This window comes from Phasianus colchicus, chromosome 1 (assembly GCF_987193195.1).
Source record: "Phasianus colchicus chromosome 1, bPhaCol1.hap1.1, whole genome shotgun sequence".
NCBI lineage: Eukaryota > Metazoa > Chordata > Aves > Galliformes > Phasianidae > Phasianus > Phasianus colchicus.
In genome coordinates this window covers 190,349,710-190,372,057 of record NC_143436.1, presented here as the reverse complement: position 1 = coordinate 190,372,057, position 22,348 = coordinate 190,349,710, and positions in this window count along the sequence as shown.

The window sequence follows — 22,348 nt, the reverse complement described above, 5'->3', positions numbered from 1 at the left end:
AACAAAAACATAAACGATGTCTGGGCACCCAGAAATGGCCTTGCCATTTTTATTCTTGTGTAGTAAAATCAATCAATACATCAATCAATCACATTTTTTTGCTTTTAGAAAACAAAAACACAGATACTACAAGAGACAAACACTGTAGGTTTTTAAACATAGGTTTAATTACATGCAAATTACCCCACTGTACAGGAGCTCAAGTCCTTTGTTCTCCAGCCCAGATTCACTTAAGGAAGCAGACAGTGCTTCTCTGTGGTTCCTCCCAAAGGGGGAAATACTCTCCCTGCAAGTCTCCAAAGCAGCTCTGCTGTCATAAGCATTACTCTTCAGTCCTTCATCTGCACAACTGTCTCAACCAGAAAGTTTGCCAGTGCAGCTACAGGGGAAGAGCTGGTAAAGCCTCGTAGAGACAGAACCAAAGTTAGATCAGTACAATATATCGCTTCTATCAAAACTGCAGAGGATGTTTCTCTTGAAACTGCATCTTAAGGTTTTTGCCTTACTGAATGTTGTTCTAGTCCTGGCATTGCTAAGTCAGCAAAACTGTAAAATAAGCCACGCCTCTGAGCCCTGCCAGTGGGAGCACTTGTTGTCCAGGTTAAGTAGGATTCATACTGCTGCTCACGCTTCTATTCACATTTAGAGTTGTACCTTGTTGACCTCTCTCAAATAACCACAAGCTTTTTATAGCTGGATTATCTCCTATTTAGAGCTAAGCACCCGGGTTACTCTGAATGCGAGTGCCTGGTTTTGTTTGTAAGGTCAAACCGAAGGAAACACTGGAAATGCAAACTCTGGAAAGCCCCCAGAAAATTCATTTTATTCTCCCAGTGTTGGTGGTAGGCAAGTAGAGATGCATGGTGAAGGAACCATCTGCTAGCATTTCTGTACATACGAAGTTCAACGTGTAACTTTTCCAATACAGTTTGCGTTTCATGGTCTCAGAAATTAAGACAACCTGAATATATTCAGTAACAGATTATTTGATATGCTGATAATTACGAAAAATTCAAACACTGACTTACTGAAAAATATGTTTAATATGTCTAGACAAACCTGCTAGCCTGTATCACACTTCAAAGCTTTGCAAGACAGTCCTGACAGCTTGTAATTTCCATACCGTTTTCATTGAGGTGGGTTGCAAACAGCAACAAGCCAAGACTGAAGGCTAGAAATAGGTAGGGATATAATAGTTAAATCCACACATTCCTTGGTTAATCTACAGTAAATGCAGTGATATAAAACTGAGATATATGAAACATTTGGGATGATATTAACAACCCTGGTGCCTGATATATGTACCTGTCATAAACACTGTGATAGTAGGCCTCTGACTTCAGCTAGCTGGGTACCAGCAAGAGCCTGAGACCACAGCAGCTTGTATGGTCAGCAGCAGCCTGAGCAGATGTGAAGAGGGCTCAAAGGCTCATGTAGTCTTTTGAAACACTGTGTTGTCACAGCTGGGTTGTTAGCTGTCCCCGAGTTAGTCTGAAAGCTCTTCTTGGGTCTTTGAGAATGAAGGGCTCAAGGCCCAGATATACTTTGCTTTGGCATTTCTGTGTCATCTGCAGCTACCCAAGCAGATATTTATGACTGCTCTGCATTACCTGTGACTGCTGGGAGACATTTTGCTGGGTGAAGTTCTGGGTTGCTACAGAAACTGTCTCTGTAGATCCATCCGATCAAGCAAGGCTGTAGTGACAAGGCTTGCACTTTCAGCAAGAACATAAATAATTCACATTTTTGCTGGCCTGCTCTCCTTGCCTTTCCTACAAGCAGTCTGAGGGCCCAAGGGAGAGCAGCTGTGATTAGCTGGAACACGCGTATCAGAATTAAAGGTGTGTTTACTAAAATATATTTTCAAAACATTTTGATTCAGAGCCCAGTATTTTTTTTTTAGAAGAAGGGCAATGAGCAATACTCTGTCAGCGGTTTTTTAGAAAGATAACAGGAGGAGTTCTTCTTCCAACCCAAACTGCTCCTATCTCATTGCATCACACCCACCAGTTACCTCTCGCTGCAGTAAGCTGCCCAGGAGCAGCTGCTTTCCTGACTGATAGAGCACAGCCACGTGCCAACCGTCAGCTACCCCCCTCAACCCACCCAGCTTCTGCTCTTCTGATCTGGAAGTTCAATGCTTCCTCCTGCAACAACAATGTCCACTTTTACAGCCAGTTGTAATGAGTTTGGGATAGATGTCAACGAGTATGGGATAGATAATCTGCAGCAGTGTTTGGCAATCTTAGTTTTCATCCGCCTTTTGCAATTCTGTCGCAGAGCTTTGTGAATGAATTCCATGCAGTGAGATAGCGTTCAGTTTGTGTTTGGCCTTTGCTAAAGGCATGGCACGACCTTTTTGTTATGTTTCAGTGTGGTCTGGTAACAAGCAGGCTCTGTGGTATGTAATATGTCACCTCTAGATAAGTAATTTTTGGAAGAAGCCCTTTGGCTCTTAGATGTCATTTGTCATCTCAGCGGTCAGCTGCATCTGCTGGAGGTTGTGGTTGCTGGGAGCTGCCATGCAAGCGGGCGGCCCCTCCTGTCCTGATCACAGCTGTGTCTGGCTGAGGGATTATCCATATATTCTGGTGTTTCTGTGCATTGAATCCTTTTTGAATGTTGTGAAGTGTGTGTGGGAGACTGCATCTTTCATTGGTCCTCTTTTCAAAATGTTTGTAACCTACCAGCTCTGTGCAGCAAACTATACAGAGCCTGAAATGCTTTTCCTGGTCTCCCTCCCACCAAACTCAACAGCATATGGATCCTCCTTGGGGCAGAAACCTATTCCAGCCACTGGGATCAATGCAGATGCCATTTCTGGCACCAAAAGCAGTGGCAAGGTATGAGCGATGATGGATGGGTGTTGTGATCCGTTTGTTCTTCAGATCTTTTTGGAAGAAAAAAACCAGCTGCCTCACTAGCTCTTCCTCATCCTGTATTTGTGCCACTGATGGTTCATGCCTGACTGTTAGTCTGGCATAGAAAGAAATGTGACTGTGGTGATGAATCCATGGTGGCTGCTACTCCTGTCCTTATAATCTCCCAGATGCTCGCAAACAACTTTTTATCTGCTCCAGACTGAAGGAACTGAAGATGACTGGTCATTAACTTGTTATTTCCAGAAGCCAAATCCATCAAACCCTGCTCCACACATGGCATGAAAGCTGCTTGCCTTGCATAAACCCACTAGAAAAGCTGGAGGTAGTTTACATAACACATCTGCACACATCTGCAGCCTGCATAAGCGCTGTTCTCCACGAAGCCCTACTGAATTGCCTATCTTTAATGCTTTTTTCCCTCTTTGAGGGAAAATCTTCTTACACAAACAAGGATTTAAATTGGTTTGAGATCTTTTTTTTCTAATAAATTTATGTTGCTGACGTCTTTGTCACCCACTACAGAAAAAAAAAAAAAATTAAAAAAAAAATATATATAAAGGAATTATAATCACAGAATCACATAATTGCAAAGGTTTGAAGGGATCTCAAGAGGTCATTGAGTCCAATTTCCCTGCTAAAGTGTATATATATACATATATAATGTATGTGTTATTTTCTTAGCAAAGTTTAAGATCCTCTTTAATCTAACAGAAGAACACTGTCTATCAGAAAATGCATAGTTTGTTTCTGAGATGCAGAGTAGTTTTCCCTGAAGTCAGCAGATCGGATGGGTGGTGTTTGTTCCTTCTGGCTCTTTGGTTGGATTAGAAGGAACCTCTGTGAAGTTAATTTGATGTTGTTCCTTGGGGTGATTTTCTGGGAAAAAAAGTTGTCATTCTCTTCTAATTTGTTTATATGATGAGAAGTGTTGGTATTGGGACCTGCTCACACTATTGCTTTTTATTCTGAAAAATTTCTGTGAGTGCATGGAATTGTAGAAAGCCAGAATAAGAGTTGTATGGCTTGGAAGGCTCCTCTGGGGGTCATCTATTCCAACCCCCTTCAATCATTTAGGTTGGAAAAGATCTAAAAAATCACCAAGTCCAACCATCAGCCTCAACTACTGTGTCCTTTCACTGCTCTGTGTCCCTTAGTGTCTCTTAAATGCCTCCAGGGATGGGAACTCCACCACAGCCCTGGGCAGCCCATTCCGATGACTGACCACCATCTCCATGAAGAAATTCTTCCTGATATCCAACCTAAACCTCCACCGTGCAACTTCAGATCACTCCTGAAGAAGCCCATCTCCCCTAATCCCGTCCTGGACAGGCCCCTTGAGGAAATGAATATTAAAAAATAATAAAGACCCACAATGGGCCAGACTCTGAGGTCACTTACGGCCAAATAGCCATATAATGCATGGAGAAATGGCAGCATATCCAGCACAGTGTCTCTTGTGGTCTCAAATAGGCTCTTCCCTTTTTCTTCAAACAGGATTTTCCTGTTGCTGTGTGGGGGCTGGAAGGTTTAACTACAGTCTGACTCTTCCTGCTGCTGTGACAGTAATAGGCTCCCAAGAATCTTCATGGATATTGAGTAAGGAGGCACTACCTGGGTGGAATAGCTTTCCTAGGTACAGCTTTTGTCATCACAAAACAGATAAGGAAGCGATCCCAACCCCCCCCCCAACCCTTTACATTAAAGAATATTTTTTGACTTAAGCCTATTTTGTGTCTCATAAGAAGATTAAAAGAATTAAAGAGGAACCAAGCAACCTGTTTAGTCCATTTAATATTAAGCATATGACACATTGCTTCATCTTTTGTGGGGCCAGAGTAAGCAGAAGGGCATCATTACACACCTTTTGTGCTGCTCTTGGCTTCCAAGCCATGTCTTCACCCATCTTCAGAGGATCTCACTGATAATGCTGTTCTTCAAGAGCATCACAGAAGTCCTGGGCTGATTCCCAAGTGCTTTAACCATCCACCTGACTGAGTTTCTAACAGGAAAAAAACTCCAACAGCAGTTTTCCTACATGCTACAGAAGGAAAGGAGCACCCAGCTGCCTAATATCCCTGTCTATTTGCAGCGCTGATCTTGTCCAAAAAAAAAAAATGCTTCCAGTAAACACTATTCAACTTGTTAATCATAAACCTGTAAACCATTAAGGTGCCCTCTTTGCACTGGGAGCATCAGGCAGGCTGGGGTTTGCTATGAGGATCACCATCTGGAGGTGTGCCAAGGAAGGCAGTGCTTTGGGCAGGTTCCTTGTGCTCAGCTCTTGCCTTGTAGTGCCTGCGGAGTATGGCACAGCGTTACATACAAATAGACAAGGGGTGAAAGGTGTGTTTTGTCATTAACAACTTCAGTGTTGTGAAAGGAGCCAGAAACTATGCTCGTACTGAAACATGCCCTGGTGTATATATGTGTGTACGTGCTGACCAGCTGCTGGAGTGCAGCGGGACTCAGCAGCAGCAAGGACATCAGTGGGTCCCTGATAAAATGTATCCAGATAAAAAATGGATCACTGGGACCTGGTTTTTCTTCTTCTTTTCTTTTCAGCAGAAATTCTTGCTTCCCCTTTTGTACTTTTTTCACCTCACGCTGCTTCTGCATTAGGAATAAGGAAGCACACACATAACTACTTTTTCTACCCATCCTATGCATAACGCTGCAAAACTTACACACTGGCACATGAATAGGGGCAGCAAATAGGCTTTGGACAGGCTTTACACATATCAAAAAGGGCCCCATGCTTCAAAATTTGCAAAACCACAAGTGTTTAAAGGGGAAAAATCCAACTGGTTAATGTAGCTCAGTGCAGCTTGGCTCTAGTGAGGTGCTTCACGAGTCTTTCTCTGCCTTGCCATCATATCACTCTTCACCTATGTACTCAGCTTGTGTAAATAGGAATGATCATGATTGCACCTTAATGTTTCCAGGCCAAAGTTTAGCAATGGATTTACATTTAAATCGCTGTGTTTTGCAATCCAGTCTTGCTTTATAAATGGGCAAATGAATACACTAAGTACTGGGCAGCAGAACACCATTTTCAGCTTTTAACTAAGGAATTCACATTATAATCTTGCATGACAGCTACAGGAAGGCAAATTCATTTTGGAGGTAATAAACATATAATGATATTAGCAGCATGGTAGAGTCAGCAGATCTCAAAACACAAAACACAACTCCAGAAAGCCGATTTTTACTAGAACATGCAAGTACTTTTAAGCAGAGAATGCTTTTATTTAAGCAGAACTTTAAATTTATAAATGAATTTTCCAAGGAACGTGATAGATAATAATGAACAGAAATAGATACTGAAAATGAACAGACAGGAACAGAACAGGTACTGCCTCTGCAGGCTGGGAAGGTAGGCTGAGTGGTGGTGGCTGTTTTGCCCTGCAGAAGTTGGCTATTGCTCTACATAATTGCCTGCTTGGTCTTGCTTGAAACATGAGTGTTCATTATGGGCAAATGTATTTGGCAATTGTTTATCTTGTATTGATTAATGGAGGTGAATAAAGGTGTGCCAGCACGTCCAAAGGCATGTACTTATAACTGATAAACAGCTCAATTCCCAGCAGTGTGAGATGGAAACTCTCCTGGTCTTTGATTCTGGGGATGCTGCAGTCTATGTGCTCGCTCTGGAGGCATACAGAGGAGGCTTAGGATTTCACTCCAGAGCTGCTGTCTGCCTTCTGAGCCCATGACATGGGTTTCAATGTGATGAATTGAAACAGATCTCATGTCCTGGGAATGGACTGCATCCAGAGGGAGAGTGTGCAAATGTAAACCTCCCAAAGTGCATTGCTTGCTTAATTTACATTTAATTTCACCAAACTGTTTAAAAAACAAAGCAATGTGCTGTATTTTGTATTGCCAATTTTATTGGCAGTTTTAGTTAAGTCAACAAATTGAAATTAGCCAGTTCCCAAGTTAATGCAGCAAATAACTGGATTACAATAACAATTCTTTTTTTAACCTTCTCTTAGAATTTAACTATTAATTTTTTTTAGTCTGGTTTTCTTTTAACCCGGAGAACCCAGCACCTTCTTAGCTAATTGTTTATTGACGTGGTTAACATGGTGGCTCTTGGATATTAAGTGTGTAGTTTGGTCTCAGGCCAGTTTAGTGATGCATGCAGACAGTAGCTGCACCTGCAGGTCAGTGCCAGGTGGTTGGTTGTACTGTGCCTGTGCCACAGCTTTGAATCTCACTGTTACTCCACGGTAGCAGCTTGATGTGGTTCTCTGGCAGTGCTTGATGCGGTAACAAAAGGTCTTTTCAGACATTTAATATGCAGATGATGGCTGAGTCATCTCCAGCAGCAGTTTGCATACAGTGGGTGGTGATGCACTGGAACAGGTTGCCCAAGGAGGCTGTGGATGCCCCATCCTTGGAGGCATTCAAGGCCAGGCTGGATGTAGCTCTGGGCAGCCTGGTCTGGTGGTTGGTGACCCTGCACATAGCAGGAGGTTGAAACTGGATGATCATTGTGCTCCTTTGCAACCCAGGCCATTCTATGATTCTATGATTTCACTATGAGAAACAGCACTCAGGCCGTTCAGCAGCTATAAGAAGCAAGGCTTGCCCTCCTCATCTCTGGCTGTGGCTTGGTGACACAATGTGTGACATTGGGTCCCTGCTACCAGAGCAGATAATGCACACATACTCCTCTCTGTCTGTCTTGTCCTCCTGCACCTGCTTCTGTGCCCATCCCAGCACTCTTCTTTTTCCAGGAAACTCTTAAAATAACTTGGGAAGGCAGAGCACAATTTCCATTGTGTTCTTCAATGGCACTCATTATCAGATACATTCCAAAACTCAATAAAGATACTTTAGAAATCACTAAATTTTGGCCACATCATTACTATTTGTTTGTAAAGTGCCTTGAAAGAGGCCACGTTTAGAAATGAATTTTGCTAATATTTACCACTTAACTTTATATAGATGTCTGCAGTTGTCCTGATTTCAGTGGCATTGTGCAAAGCAGGCTAAGCAAAATCTGATGAACAATACATGAAATACATGCGCCCATTTTCATACATGAAGACTCCTGTTCACCCGTGCACTGCCACACGTAGTGTGCGAGGGTTCTGCCTTTCAGATGAGACTGCAAGACCACCATTAGCATCTATTTGGGTTTACAAAAATAATATTTATTCAGTACAGTACCTCCCCACAGCCATTCTTTTCTTGTCAATTCGAGTCTTGTCAGCCTAGCCATCAGCTTTTTAAAAGCCCCCTATGTTTTCCTCTTTGTGTGTGAGGGGCTGTTCTGGCTTGGGATGGGCTAGATACCTCTCCTATAAAGAAAGGCTGAGGGAGCTGAACTTGTTCAGCTTGGAGAAGAGAAGGCTTCAGGGAGATCTGCTTGCAGCCCTCCAGTACTTAAAGGGAGCTAATAAGCAGGAGTAAAATCAACTTTTTGCATGGGTAGATAGAGACAGGACAAGGGGGATGGTTTTAAACTGAAAAAGGGGAGATTTAGACTGGATGTTGTGGAAATATTTTACTGAGAGGGCAGTGAGGCCCTGGCACTGCTGCCCAGAGAACTGTGGGTGCCCCATCTGTGGATGGGCTCTGGGCAGCCCAGTGTGGTGGTGGCAACCAGCCCACGGCAGGGGGTTGGAACTGGATGACCTTTGATGTCTCTTCCAACCCAGATCATTCTATGATTCTGAGATGCTTCTATGATTCATTTTGGTTGGGGCATTTCAGGGACAAGTGAAAAGAGGAAGATGACAGTATGACAGCTTGCCCTCCAGCTTCACTGCTGCTTTCAGTCAGATCTTGGATTCCTGGGTACTTGGTTTAACTAAATTTCTGAGAGATACAAGTGCTCTGCATGCTGCTTAGCACCTCCACAGCTCTAAAATTGATCTCTGTGTGTTAAAGAAACGGCACTTTTTATGTACACTTGGGTTTTGCATTGCTGATTTATCTTAGAAGACAGACGTGTCTATCCGAAGCCACCTGTGGCCAGTCAGCAGAAGGGTAATGAGTGGTATTTTTGTCTGCTATTGTACCAGTGCATACTTCCTTCCTTCATCTTAGTCTGCAGCATGTGTTGATTCAGTAGAAACCCAAACCCTGCAATAACTACAAAGACTTTAATCATTGCAGTCCCAGCTGGTTGTAGTGCTTGTTTTAGTTCAGCTAAACAAGAGTTTAAATAGCTTGTGAATAGATGTTTTCACTACAGTAAGTTCTCTTCCCCTTGGCTTCTCACAAGATGAAACATCATCATAGCATTGCCACGAGGCAGAGATGAGACATCTGCAGGAAAAGCAAAGCTTGTTTTGCAGAAAAGACTCAGCTTTTTGAAACAGAAGTAGCCCCTCCTCTGAGCGTGCATTCTCTTCAGACATGTCACAATTTCCATATTGCTAATGTCCATCCCTTCCATTCCTTCCTTGCTGATTTTGGCAGAAGGCACATCTGAATCAACTAAGTGGCAACAAATTCCTGCTGTGAGGAAATAAGGTCCCCCTGGGAAAACTGAGCACTGCCATTAAAATGTTCCACAAGAAAAAGTATCATGTTGCATTCGTATTTCTCTTGCCAAAGATTTTGAAAGATTCTGCCTCGACAAGAAATGGGAGCAACCATCATGCGCTATCTTTTGTAGACAAGGGATACAATTCCCAACTGTGCAGTTCTGAGGAAAGGACTTACGTTCTGTTTTCAGACACCTCTTCCATTTCATCCCTTAGATGGTCAGATTGAGGAATAGATGGTTGGACTGGATGATCTTGTAGGCCTCCTTCAACCTTGGTGATTCTATGATTCTATTCTATGGTGTACTGCAGTGATTCAAAAAAGATTCCAAAAAGCAGAGAAATAGAGTACAGCTTCCAACTGAAGTTACAACATGCTTTCTTTACAGTTTGGTTCTATTTAACAATGCAACAAGCACTGTAATCACGATGAGACTGGAGCATGACCTTCTCACATCTCATCTATCCATCTACATGGGTTGGCCATGGTATGGAAAACAAAAGCAAACCAGAGCTTGCCTCCTCTGTGGAAAAGATAAAGGCTAAAACACTGATATAATTTAATCTTGCTTTAGGGAATCAAAAACTTGAACTCACAGTGAATGCAAGCATTTATTCCCCAAATTAAGAACTAGACACAATTTGATTTTTTTTTTTTTAACATTTTACTGTAATTTCTATCAACAGTAATGGAATTCAAAACTTTTCCCCAGGAAGGCACAGCAATTCATCCAGAAGTGATGTGTTCAAGTAAAATCTCCTCTCTGCTGCTATCAACCCAAAGTGTAAGATGTGGCAAATGAGAAAGGCTGTTCAGGGAAGGCTAAAGCTTTACAGATGAGTCAGTGTTTCACTGCATCACTGCAAACAGGAAGAGGCTATTTTATAAATAATGGGTCATTTCCATAACCTGAAAGCCCACATGTGCACTAACAGGTCCTTGCAGCAAGGAGTCACACACCAGGTTTTCCATATCGTTAACCACAGAGTTCAAGCAATGGGCACACTTAAAACCCTGCAGGTAGCTCTGCACAGCCTTGTGTAGACTGGAAAGTGTGCTGGAAGAGCCACAGAATATAATGATCCCATGAATGTATCCCTGTCTGCAATAATCTCATTTCTAATGACTCTGTTCCTTGAATCTTTTTAATAATTCCCATGGCATTTATCTGCCTTCAAATAAATCAACCACCCTTTTTGCACTTTGGACACAGTGTTGGAGCTGGTTCAAAAGGCTTTAGCCTTGCAGAAGGCAAGGACACAGATCCTGCTTGTGTGTGCTTGCTGTTACCTGTGTTTTGTGGAATGGAGAGCCAGAAATAATCTGCTGTTTGTAGCCACTGTGGAAGATGCCTTGGAAATCTTCAGTCTTCTGCTGGAGTTGGTCTCTACCTTGCTCTATTTCTGCAAACTGATAAGGGTGTTACTTACTGTAGCGGATGCTATGGCCTCAGCTGTGCTACACATCTGGAACCATTCAAAATGAAGACTGCTGGTCTTCATTTTTGTATTTGTTTGGCACTTAGAGCACTTCAGACAGGAATTCAGTTTTGAAAATACAGCTCCTGAACTGAAATCACAGATAGACATTTTTGAGTTTTTGTTCAAATGTGCTTTTTTTTTTTTTCTATATAAAAAGCATTACAGTAGGAGAGTTCCCAATATAGCATCCAATACAGAATATGAAACACTCTGTATTAGAACATGATAAAGTTTCTATCATCACTTACTATTGCTGTTCATTAGGTACTTCCTAACAGTCAACAGCCTGAACACTTGTGCAATTGCTCCCACATGGAATTCTACTGATTTTACAAAAGCTAATGACTATCTGCTAATTATATAAGTAACTGTTGTGGTTTCTGCCATCAGCTGTGAAATCAGATCCCATAAAAGATGATAAACTCCTACAGACCTTCAGAGATAAGGCAGGAATTACCCACTGTTAGTAACATCAGCCAGCAGACATGCTGGGTGAGGCTTACTTAAGCTAAATGTGTAGGTATCTTTGAGCTGTCCTAACTTCTGCTTCCTTTGTAGTCAGCTGAGAGGAACAGACATCTCAAGAGAGAAATTAGTTTTCCTGTAACACAGCATGAGAATTGAGCCCACTTGGCATTATAGTTCTCACATAATTAACTGTCTAGTTGTTAACTGTCAGAAATAGGGGGATTCCACATGAGAATAATTATACATGCACAAATAACATTTGGGATCAGACTTTGGCTAGCCTTTGTTCTACAAACCTAGATTCTCAAATCAGGATAAGAGATGTCCATGGTCCTCTTTGCAGGCTGCAAGTAAAGCTATGGACTGGGCACGTACACGCCTCGAGTCTGGTGATACCCCACTAATTCCATGCACAAATCTAACAGCAGAGTCTTAGTTTCAATCCCTAATCAATGCTAGAGTGCTGCCAATTTATTCCATTACTTCTTTCATGTATTTTGGTCCAGAACAGAACCAGCAACTGGAGCAGCCTCCCATGTCAAAGCAAGCAGAGACTCACACATCTGACACGTTTTGCAGCACTATGTAGCACCTGCATACACTGAAGGCTTCAGAGGTGTGACTTGAGCAGGGGGGACCTTGGAAAGGGCTGAGCTCCTCTCCCTGCCTGTTAGCATGATGGGTACTGCAGTTCTGCAGTTGGGGAGCCATGCTGTTCCCTCCCATTGCAGCCACAGCCAGACATTGCTGGACCTACACATACAGACATCCCCACAAGGGTCTGTGATGGGAGAGAAGACCAGCAGGATTTCTGACTGCTAACGTGATCTATGTTCTCTTTGCAGCTCTGTAAGCAAAACAGATAGGCCAGCAAACCAGACCTGTCTGAATACCAGCTCTGAGAGGGCATGCATTCATTTTGTTTAAATCTAATTTTGTTTGTGAATCTAATGGAGCGCATTAAAATACAGAAATACTGTAGAGGTAAAGAACTGTTTAAATCTCCTTTTAAAAAAATGTTATTAAATAGGTTTCCAAGGGATAATAGTGTTAAGAACACTGTAAAGAAGGGCTGTGTTGGCTGCAAAGTCTTTTCACTATTGCACATCAGTAGTGACTGCTTTGTTTTTAGCAACACTTGTGTTGTGCCTTCACTTGATACCTTCAGCATGGCACTTCTGTCTGAAGTACTTAAGGCACATAACCATAGAGGTCTACTATTCAACCCTGGGTGTCATCAGTTTAGGAACTGGAAGGAGCTACTTAGAGAAGCCATCCAGCACAAAGCGTGGTCCTGAGGCATAAGTGATTTACCCCCTGAAGGTACCACCACAGGACCCAGGTCCTCTGAAGCTTGAGCTCAACAACTTTTGTGTCTTATGGCCCGATTTTAACATTAGGTAAGTGAAGAAAAGGAAAGAAGGGAAGAAATAAGAGACTTTTTTAGCAAGGTCTGTTGTGATAAAACAAAGGGAAATGGTTTCAAGCTTGAAGAGGGGAGATTTCAATTAGATATAAGGAAAAAGTTTTTTACAGTGAGGGTGGTGATGCACTGGAACAGGCTGCTCAAGGAGGCTGTGGATACCCCACCCCTGGAGGCATTCAAGGCCAGGCTGGATGTGGCTCTGGACAGCCTGGTCTGGTGATGTGGTTGATGCTCTGTCCTTGGAGACTTTCAAGATGAGGCTGGATCAGGCCCTGGGCAACCTGACCAAGCTGTGGTGTCCATGTTCACAGGGGAGTTGGATGAGATGGGCTTTAAAAGTCTCTTCCAACTTTAAGGATTAGATGGTTCTATATGAATATTTGAGTAACTGCATGAATACATGCAGCTGTAACATAAAGCATGAAACAAATGCCTAAGAAATGTCAATTGTTGGCCTTTGCATAAAAATGACTGTATGAAATGGAAGGTTTTTCTATAGGCTTTTAACTGAAATACCAACTAAAAAGTAAGAAAGGGTCAAACTTTTTTCCCCTCACCACCTCTCTGAAGGACCATTTGAAAAAGAGTAGCGCCACATTTGTGTTGCAAGCTCAGTCTTCCTACTTGGCAAAATATTTCAAAACCCTAATGCAAGATTTCCAGGTTAGGGCTAAGGAAAAATATTTGATCACATCCAACCTTCCTTTTCTTTCCTAGGATGATGAGATGCAACAGCTGGAGGAGTGCAGCCAGCAGTTGTCACCAGCTCCAAATGACCACACAAATATGGAATTATGAGGGCTTTTGTGCAGAGTGAATACTGACTGTGAAGTGCTGTGTACAGCCAACAGGGAGCTACTACAGAAAAGAACAGAGACAACTGGGGTGTTACCTAGAATGAAATAGTGACAACTCCAAAAGCCCTTCATGGGTGGTGGATGTGAGCAAAGGAATATCTTGTATTTACTACTGTACCACTGCCTGACTGCTGAGGGACAAGTTCCAGGTTCCAGGCAGCCCGGGGCAGCCATCCCACTGTGCCCTACAACGGTAACACTGCCTGAGGATGTGCATTTAAAGAACTACCTAAGCACTGAGAAATTTCAGCTGCATGGTGGCTTTGGGAGGAACAAGGCTGGCAAATTGACTGCATCTAAGAGGCAGAACTATCCACTCCAGAGTGTATGACTGAGCGTTACAGGAAGGCAAGCATATTCGAAGCCAAGGCTCTTGGCTGTTCTGACTTGTGCCTAAATTTACCTTCAGATAATGAAGAACTGTAGCAGGAGACTGGGATATTTGACATAACATCATACTCATCTAAATGAGGCAGCAACCACTCAGAATGAACGGCAGCAACATCATCCATACTGGAGATCTGCAAAGCTGAGGTGTTGACAGTAACTTGTGAGAGTCCCACACGTACCTGCTCCTGTGTCCAAGCATGTCACATGCCCTGATTCTCCTGACAAGGTTAATCCACAGCCAAAGAACCTTCTCAGGGATGAGAGTTGAAGAGACAGATGGGATTAAAAACTTTTAACAAAGCAGAAGCATTCACACAAACTGTATTGTCTAGGACACCTCTGAGCTTTCTCAACAGGGAACTGCCGCTCCATTCCAGGGTTCTGTCAGCAACACATCACACTCTTCTATTTTTCCTTGACTCCCTTGGCTTATTGATTTATATAAAGTGAAAAATTGTGTCAAGAAATAGAAGCAATACGTTATAAATACATATAGTGTGTAGGATTGGGCCACCCCACTACCCAGGATTTGAAAGGAGCTTTTAGCTGGCAGGGATCTGCAGGAGGGTTAATGGACTTCATTGGGATGAACTCATTAACAACACAGTTCTACATCCCAGGTGAGATGCAGCACCCACTTGGCTGTGCAACACCCTCCTGCCAATTCACACCAGGACTGCATCTGCTTCTTATTTTTCCAGAAAGCTTAACAACAGCAATAATCCCTCTGGGGACTATTTCAGCAGAAATGGCTACAGTGAAAGCAAAGCCTCACAGAGGACACAATTCACCAGAGTGCAGACAGTAGAACACGTTTGCATGGTAAGGAATTCCACTGTGTACTCTTATCAAGAAGCACTGCAAAAATACTGACATGGAAAACACCTATCTTATATGTGAAATGGCTGAGTTCCCAATTCTCTCTGTGCATATCTACCTTGCCATTAAATAGAAAGGGTGTATTTGGCTAGGTGTGCAGGAGTAACATGTAAATCCTTTACTGTAAGAAATTAATTGCATCATATGTGTACCCTCCGTAACAGTTACAGAAGATAAAACTGTGGGAAACCTGCTCCACATCTTACTCTAGATCTCTCATCGTTTGCTTGACTACACCTAGCATCACCAGTGCTGCTCACAGACATCGTGGTTCCTCAAGCTCAGAAGGCAGCACACAGCAAAACACTCAGCATCAGAGACCTAAAGGAGAAAAACCAGCATTAACCACCACGTACATGAGGGACATGTAGCTGCTCCTCCCCTACAAACCAAACCCCACCTTCAGGTGCATGATTTAATGAGTTGAAAGCTGCAGCAACCCAAGGACTGACTTTTGCTGTGTCCCCCATCACCAGCTTTTACTGCCTTGTCACAAATGCTCTCAACCATCTCACTGATCCACTCCAGGTTTTCAGAGAAGTCACACAAACTTCTCATGCTTCCAACTTTGGCTAAAGAAAAGCATGCACAGGGCTGGACGTGTAACAGCCTGCTAATCACGCCGTTGCTGCAGACAGACCTGCTGGCATGCCTGGAACAGTGCAGTGAGGCACAGGAGAGCAAAGGGCAAAAGATAACACTGAGCTCCTTAAATGAACAGTGCCATCCAGTCCGTATCACACAGCTGCGATCTTGGAATTCAAAGCCTGGGGAATGCATGCCCCAAAAGGCTCTGAGTACAAGATGGCTCTGGGATAGATGAATTCAGAACCAGGGAATGAAAGGGCAACTCTATTTTCAAGGAGATAATAGTCAATCTCAAACATCTATGCTAGTTTTGAAATCTCTCTCCTATACTGAAGCACACCAGAGCTGTTACGATATGATCATCCCTTTCACTTGAGTGCCCTAGGGCTCGTGTATGCAAGAGCAAGGTTCAGAACAGATCTGAGTTGTGCAACACAGCACGTAAAGCGACTGACCCCAGCCTGTCCTTTTTGTAGTTTCTGCATGAGCAGATCATCATGCTGTTCTTTCATGAAATAGTGCAACCAAGGGCTGTACGAGTAGGCAGTGAATTCACAGTAGAACGCAGCCTGGGTGAGCCTGACTTCGGTGGACTGAAGCCATACACAAATGTTAGTGCTTACTAGTATTCCACTAAATTATATCCTTAGGATGCTGCATGTAAATAACTTGACAGAATAGAGCAAGCAAAACCATGGGAATGGAAGCTTGGCTAGCAGTTTGAGCTACTTACTGTTATTGTGTTTTCCAGGAAGAGGTACTTGCAGAGAAATGGCAAAACCAAACACAAAATAGTTGGGTTCATGATGAGGTGGGAAAAGAGCCAATGAATGACAACATACTGAAATTATTTGGGAAAACCCAACAGGGAGCTGGGGAGAGTCCAGAGGAGAGCCACAAAGTTGATCAGAGGGCTGGAGCATCCCCCCACGAAGACAGGCTGAGGGAGCTGGGCTTGTTCAGCCTGGAGAAAAGGCGGCTGAGGGGTGACCTCATTGCAGCCTTCCAGTACCTAAAGGGAACCTACAAACAGGAGGGGAGTCAACTCTTTGAAAGGGTAGATAACAGCAGGACAACGGGAAATGGTTTTAAGTTGAAGGAGTAAAGATTTAGGGTGAATGGCAGGGGGAAGTTCTTTACAGAGAGAGTAGTGAAGTGCTGGAACAGCTGCCCAAAGAGGTTGTGGATGCTCCATCCCTGGAGGTGTTCAAGGTCAGGTTGGATGGGGCCCTGGGCAGTGGGGTCTATTACTAAATGTAGAGGTTGGTGGCCTTGCATACAGCGTGGGGGTTTGGTGCTTGATGATCCTTGAGGTCCCTTCCAACCTGGGCCATTCCATGATTTTGAGATATGAAACTCCCATCAAAGGCAGGAGCAGCAAACTCAGGGGATTCCAGCAGAGGAATGTGACACCTCCTGGCAGCTGGGTGCTTCTTCACATTGCACTGTTACTCACCCAAAAGGAAATGCCTTATGTGTGTTAATGAATGCTCCAACTGCATTGCTGTTAATGTGCTCACACTGCAGATGTTTGGATTTTCAGATGAATGGCACCAAAACCAATGTGTAACTTTGTGCCACTGCATCTGAATAGCCAGAGAAAGTGAGCACAGTGTTATACATAGCCACGGACTCCAGAATTAGCAGTTTCCTTGCAGGACTTCCTTATGGCAATACAAGATTTGACACAAATTCCCAGCTGTCTTACGTATGTTTTTCTGCAAACCACACAAAAGGACAAAGAACAGTGTTGGAAGTTTGCTGTAACTGAAGGGCCACGCTACCTTAAACATACCTTACAGTTCTCTTTTCTAGAAAGTTATTTTCAGTGAGCTCTGGATTTCAGTAGTTTGTGATTCATGAAGGAAAGAACCCCTACCTATCCCCTTTACCCCTTGTTATTTTTACAAGCATGAGAATTGCCACCGTGCTTAAGGATTTGTCAGCTCACAAACTGGCACAGGCACACACATGGGCTCACCAGCAAGATGTGGTACAAACCCAGGCTTAGAGCTTCTCCCCAGGCCTACTGGCAATAGTGGGGCCTGCAGCTAACAAACCTCAAAACCCAACTTGCTTTGTACAACACATACCCCTTTGTGCAGCACGTACCAGCTACAATTATATCAGTGCATCCCAAGTGTTAACTTGTTCTACTCAGAAGCGCTGAGGTTCTTGTTGGTTACACAAAAGTGGGGACACAGCCAACCACAGGGTTTCCATCCAGGCCTGGACCCCAGCCAGGTGTGCAGAGGTGTATCTGCAGTGCAGTGCTCCAGTCCCCATAGCTCTGCAGGAGCTGGGTGGGCCAAACAATAGTACTGCTTTTTAAATAACAAAACATGGTCTCATTTGACCAAGGCTAAAGCTGTGCGAGTAGTTCTGGACTGTGTGGCTCTCTTTATGGTCTCAAAACAACTACCCCTATTCAGTTGAGCAGCAGACACTCATCCATTCCCTCTTCTCAGGAAGTTTCCGCCACTGCTAGTTGGGAAAGTGAGTTTCCCCACAGCTGCAATCTCCTGGACTCAGACAGCCTGCACTTCTGCCAAGGTCCATCACCGCATCCTGATTAACAAGTATGATCACTCATCCCCCCCATCCAGTGTCAAAAATAGAAGTAACTTCCTGTTTCACCATTGCCCATGAGTGCTCACTTAAATTCATGGAAGTTCCACGAGAACCTGAGGTTTCCTCTCTATTAAAACTGGTTCCTGTGAGGCCACAACTTGCAGTAGCCTGTGCACCCTGCACCCCATGTTGTGTAACTGCTATTGAGCTGCAGAACACGTCCGCAACACCTGAAGAGGCTCTTCTTGTGCTGAAAAACAGAACATAAAAAAGTTACCACAGGAATCCTGAGGTCTTCTAAAAATGTAACAATTGCTTCCCCTCAGTTTCATTTACAACACTTAGATACAAAACCCTTCCATTCTCACCTGTGTTTTCCCAAGTTTTCACACTACACAGAGGTACTTACCTACACCCAGCTGAATCCACACCCTTACCTTGAAGCTGTTACCACTCCACAAAGCATTTCTGTAGATCACAGAAGGAAACCATCACAGCAGCTTCTCCAATGTCAGGATCAGAGCACTCATTTCAATGCATCTTTACCTGCTTTTTTCACAGGCCCTAAGGCAGCAGTGCACCAGTGACTCTACAGCTCTCCCCCTTCATCCAAAAAGGCTGCAGACAACAAAGAATTTTGAAACTCAAAGAGAAATAAAAGTTGTGTCACCTCTACAAGCCATTATGAAAACCTTCCCACCCAGCTGACTTGTGTGCTTGCAATTACACAGGGTCAACAATTAGAACACACAAACTGAGAGAAGGCCAACATCTTCACAGTTCTCCGAGCTCTGCTGACATGGGATGGTGACCCCACAAAAACAAAACTCCTTAAAACTTATCCAGAAATGCTTTTACACTCCATCTTGTATATGCACACGTTTTTCATGTGGATTGCAGGCATGTTTTCAGTATGTCATCCAGTGAAGGCTGAATTTACAACAAAGTCTTTTAAGTTCTAATTAGGAGCACAAATTTACCATGATGAAAGCAAGGAAAGCATACAAACATGTACTAATTGTTTCTTTGCAGAAGGCCAACACATTACACATTCCTACTCATCCTTGTTCTCTGTACCACCTTCCACGACTTCCAGCTGCTTCTCCTCACTCTCAGGGCACAGAGCAGTTGCTTACCTGACTGTACTCAGACCAAATTCATTTCTGCAAAAAGGAAAACGTGTGGTTTCTGCAGCGTATGATGCTGGTACAGCAAAGCACAGACAAACATGACAGCTTAGCAGGTTCAGGACCATACAAATACTTGAAGCAGTTTCCATAAAATGCATTAAACCAGAGTATACCCATGTATTTAGAATACAGCAAAGGCAGGCCTTCAGTTCTTTAGTCACTTCGTGTCTTTTCACATGGAACACTGACACAGTGCTTATTTCTGCAATATGGCTTTAAGCTTCTTGTGGATCTCACAATTAAGACCTGCTGGGTCAGGAGGTAAGTGGGTGTGAGCATTTCCAGAAGAACAGTGTAAGAAGATTACCTAAGTTTGAGATAATACAGGTTTTAAAATTCCAAGTTCTAAGCAGTGTAAAATCTAGCCTGACAAATATTGGGTACCCCCAAACTGTGGTGAACTATACCACACAGGAAACGATTTGTTGGGCACATCAAGCATTCCCTTCATTACTTTTTCACATCAATTCTCTCCTCATTGAGACATCAGCAGGATCTACACCATTGGATAAAGAAACACATAAAACAGTGAAGTAATTTCATCTGTAAAGCAGAATCCTTGTCTCCTACCCAGAGCAGCAGCATGGAAACAAGATGGATGAAGGAAGAGAAGGAATCATTGCAGGTGATATCAGTGATATTTAATACAAAAAAGCAAAGTATGTAGTTACTATGTCAGCAAATTTATCCTGGACAATTTCATATCCATGTTTTCTGCCATTTGTAGAAAAGACACACACACCCTATCACACTACTTACCATCATTATTTGGTATCATCTGCACAAACATAAGATGAGCTTAGCTTTAAAGTTTAAGGACAGCAACAGTTCTGATATATAATACTATCTGTTTTTTTCCCCTTCAACAAAGCTAAAGCATTCACATAGAGAAAAAAAACAACAAAGAGAGTGATGCTTTTAATTCAAAATTCTTCAGATGCGTAAAACTAAACTGGAAATTATAGTAGCAGAAGAGCTTTATATTCTCCTCTTCTGTGATGAATGAGGCAAAAATGGCTAAGGTGGGGTGGGCAAAAGCTACATGAGGTGTATGTGCTGTCCTAAGATGCCTGACCTTTTGTGGGAAGATGTAGAAGGCAAGAAGCTGGCTCAGATCCTTTGACAAGAGGGATGTGGATTTAAAGAGATAGAAGGATGGCAAGTAACGCTACAATACCAACAAATATTTCAAGACGCCAAGGTTTAGGTTTTGTGATGTGAATTAGTCAGCATCTCATGATAGTCCTTCACCATCTGATAGCACCGTGGGGAAGACAGAACACCACGTCTGTGCAGTTTACTGTGAGGTGTTATCCTGAGAAATTCACTGCACTTACCTCCAGGAGGAGCCAAAATACTTTAGAAAAGAAAAACTCGCAAATTCTTTTTCCTGACCTATACCACTACTGGGCTTTGGCCCATACTTCCAGGGAGCCTATGAAATTCTCCAACTCCTCTCAATGGAGTATCTTCTTGAAGGAATAAAACACTTTATTTCACAGGAATCAGCTGTAATGAGAAACAAAGTTATTTAACACACCATACAACACGCTGCGCTTCCTCCCACTTTGGAGTAAGGATTATTTCAGCAATAACCACCCCTTCCCTTAACAGAAATTCACCTCCCCTTTGACAAATTCCGTGACACAGAGCACCACACAAGCAGCAACAATGCTCAGTGCACAGAACTCTACACGCCATTTCCTCAAAGCAGCAGCCAGGAAGAGGGTGTGAAGCTGAGGCAGCACACAGTGGGAGTGCTGATAAAGACTAGCCAATGTGACACAGCAAGCACTGCTTAGAAAGCAGGGAAACAAGGCAGCTCAGCCAACTCAGGCTGGCTGAGAGAAGCCTGGAGAAAAGAAGGCTGTGGGGTGACCTCATTGCAGCCTTTCAGTACCTAAAGGGAGTCTATAAACAGGAGGGGAATCAACTCTTTGAAAGGGTTGATAACTGCAGGACAAGGGGAAATGGTTTTAAGTTGAGGGAGGGGAGATGGAGGTTGGATGTCAGGGGGAAGTTCTTTACTATGAGAGTGGTGAGGTGCTGGAACAGCTGCTCAGAGAGGTTGTGGATGCCCCATTCCTAGAGATGTTCAAGGCCAGGTTGGATGGGGCCCTGGGCAGCCTGGTCTGGTATTAAATGTGAAAGTTGGTGGCCCTGCATGTGGCAGGGGGGTTGGAGCTTCATGACCCTTGAGTCCCTTCCAACCCTGGCCATTCTGTGATTCTGTGAGAGAAATGAACCCCACAGAATGCCCTGGGTTGGAATGAACCTCAAGAATCATCAAGTTCCACCCCCACAGCCACAACCATCCTTCACATTTAATACTAGACCAGGCTGCCCAGGGCCCCATCCAAGCCGCCCTCGAGGGTTATCCCATTATCCCACCTTACCCTCTCCCCGCGCGTGACTCTATAGATAAACGGAGAACAGCGCGCTGAGCAGCGAGCAAAGCTCCTCCTGCTGGCCACAGATCGCCCTCAGCAGCCACGCACCCCCAGCTGCAGCACGGCCCAACGGCCCCGCAGGCACACGCTGCTCCCTGAGTGCTTTCCCGCCTCCGCGCCGCCTCAGCCCCGCAGACAGAACGCACGAAGGGCGGGCAGCTCGGCGCCGCGTTCCGGCAGCCTCCCCTCCCGCCTCAGCGCGGTCCCGGCTCGCACCGCCTCACACGGCCGCGCACCCACCTCCGCGGGCGCCGCTCTCCGCCTCAGGACCCCGCTAACCGCGAGCCGCCACGGCGCCCTGCCCCTCCGCTTCCAGCCCTCCGCACCGTCTCGGAGCGGCCGCCCAGCTCCCCGTTTCCCGACATCTCGCAGCCGCTCCTCCTGCGCTAAAGCGATCCCACGCCACCAACATGGCGCCCGCCGCCCGCTCCCCCCCCCGCCCTCGGTCGCTACCTGGAGGCTGCGCGGCGCGGGGGCTGCCGGGATACCGAGTGCTCGAGCCCCTTCGCTCCCTACGGCATCCAGGCGCCAAAAACTACAATTCCCAGAATCCTTTTCTCCAACCAATGGGAACGCGGCGCCTCTCCCTCTCGCTCCGCCCCCGCGGGCGAGAGGGTGATGTCATCGCCCGTTCATTGTGCTCGCGCGGTGCCGCCTCCCGC